We start from the raw sequence: 2,597 nt of genomic DNA, 5'->3' as shown, positions 1-2,597 counted from the left end.
TTTAGAAGTAATTGGGTATTAATTGTGGACTGATCTCTTTAGAGCAAGAGAAAGCGTTTGACCGTATACAACATGAATATTTAATAAAGCTTTTAGAAATGTTTGGTTTGAGCCCAGCTTCTGTAAATATGATCAATGTTTTGTACAGAGACATTCAAAGTGTATTTAAAGTCAACGGTGGTCTGAGTGCTGCTTTTACAGTACAGAGAGGAGTTAGACAGGGATGTGCTGTGTCGGGGATGTTGTACACACTGCCTATCCAACCTGTGCTGAATAAACTAAGCTCTGAGATAAAGGGTGTGTGTGTGTTCCTCATTGTGACGTTTCTCTGCATCTTTCTGCTTATGCTGATGATGTTGTTGTTTCATATCGAATGCGGAAGATATTCAGAAACTGGATTTTATTGTAAGTGATTTTCAGAAGATATCCTCTGCTAAAGTCAACTGGGGAAAGAGTGAAGCCCTGCTTGTGGGCAGCTGGAGCGGTGTCCCTCCCAAGTTACCTGGAGGTTTGACATGGAAGAAAGGAGGCTTGAAATACCTCGGGTGAAGATGACTGTGTTCAGAAGAACTGGAATGGCACGCTTGAGAAAATCCAAGGACTTTTACAACAATGGAAATGGTTACTTCCCCAGTTATCGTATAGAGGCCGCACACTTATAGTTAACAGCTTGCTGGATCCTCTATATGGCACAAGCTGGCGTGTGGAGACCCCCCTATTGGTTTACTACCGAATCTTCAAAGAGAGATGGTCAATTTGTTCTGGGACAACCTACGTTGGATCCCTCAAAGTGTTCTCTTCTCACCAAGAAATGAAGGAGGTCAAGGCTTGGTTGATCTTGTGAGTAGAGGAGCAGCGTATAGACTGCCGTTCATCCAGACTATTGTTTGGGCCCAAGAGTCTTGAAGAGCCGGTGGTTTTTGTCAGGCGATGACACTCCAGGATTGATGGACATATCAGTATCCAAAACAATGCCACGATTGAGAGACATTGTTGACAAAGCAGGCACTGGACTGAGTGAATCTTGCTAAATGTATGGGAATAGGATCAGTAAGGTTTGCACAGGAACTCTGAGATAAACTGAGTGTGATGTTGAATGAAAAACACTGCTGGAGAGTTCTAGTCGGGATCTTTTTATCCCAGATGACGAGGAGTTTTCCCTGATATCAGAATTGAAGCTGTTGTTGGAGATGTTGGGGATAATAGTCCATCACTGTGTTTTAATGAAAGTGCTGATGTTAGTTCAGCCGAAGGTGAAATATTTGACAGAGATATTGTGGAAATAAATAACGAGCACATTTTAAAAGACAGAACTGACACGGTATGGAGAAACACACTGGCAGTAGAAGAAGTCATGAAAGCAGAATGGAGAATGATCTATAAAGCAGCATTGATGAGAAGAGGAGGACACTTGCAGTGGAGAATATTACATGCTGCTGTAGCTGTGAACACAAATGAGCCCTAATATCAGTGAGATGTGTCCATTTTGTCCAGAGAGAGAAACTATTGTTCATTGTTTTACAGAGTGTACGAGACTTTCTCCACTGTTTAATATCCTGACTGCTTTATTTTCACCAATGCCTCATTTCTGTCCAAAACAGGTTTTTATTTGAGGTTTTCAGTAAAGCAAATGCAGAAATACAAATGTCCACTAATTCATTTCTTATTGGCCAAGCAAATGAGCAATCTGTGTTTCTAGGAGAAATGAAATCAACAAAGACATGAACAAAACACTGCATCTATTATTAAACACAGGAGTACATCTAGAAGTGTTGTGGATTTAATCACTATAACTTGACAAATGCAGTGACTGTTGTTGAGTGTGAATGGTGTTGTGATGCTGGACTGTGTCTGTCATCAATCAAGAATTGCTTTATAAATGAACTAATGTCAATAATAACACATGTGGAAATGAGATGCACAATCACTGAATAATTACAATTACGGGTTTTTATAAAATAAATTTAAAATCTTTTTCACTCTCTAATTTTTTTTTCTCTTTAATTCAATAGTTGCTTTATTGTCATGACAAATGTTACAGATGTATTTCCAAAGCAGTTCTAAAGTTTACATAGACATAAAAGAACATACATATCTAATAAAAAACACGTAAACAGTAAAAAAAAAAAAAACAAACAACTGAAGTACATATAATAATTAAATAAAAATATGAATAATATATAACATTATTATTCAATATATCATATTAATACTCAATATACCACATTATTATTTAATATGTCACATTATTATTCAATATATCATATTAATACTCAATATACCACATTATTATGTAATATATCACATTATTATTCAATATATCATATTAATACTCAATATACCAAATTATGATTTAATATATCACATTATTATTCAATATACCACATAATTAATCAATATATCACATTATTATTCAATATATCACTTAATTATTTAATATATCACTTTATTATTTAATTCATCACATTGTTTTTCAATGTATCATATTATTATTCAACATATCACATCATTTTTATAATATTATTCATTTATAACAATAAAAATAATAATAAATCTGAATAATCTGTACATTTAACAATCAACAGTTAGGATAAAAC

This window comes from Danio rerio, chromosome 4, assembly GCF_049306965.1.
Source record: "Danio rerio strain Tuebingen ecotype United States chromosome 4, GRCz12tu, whole genome shotgun sequence".
In the NCBI taxonomy this organism is placed as follows: domain Eukaryota; kingdom Metazoa; phylum Chordata; class Actinopteri; order Cypriniformes; family Danionidae; genus Danio; species Danio rerio.
This window is presented reverse-complemented; position numbering follows the sequence as displayed.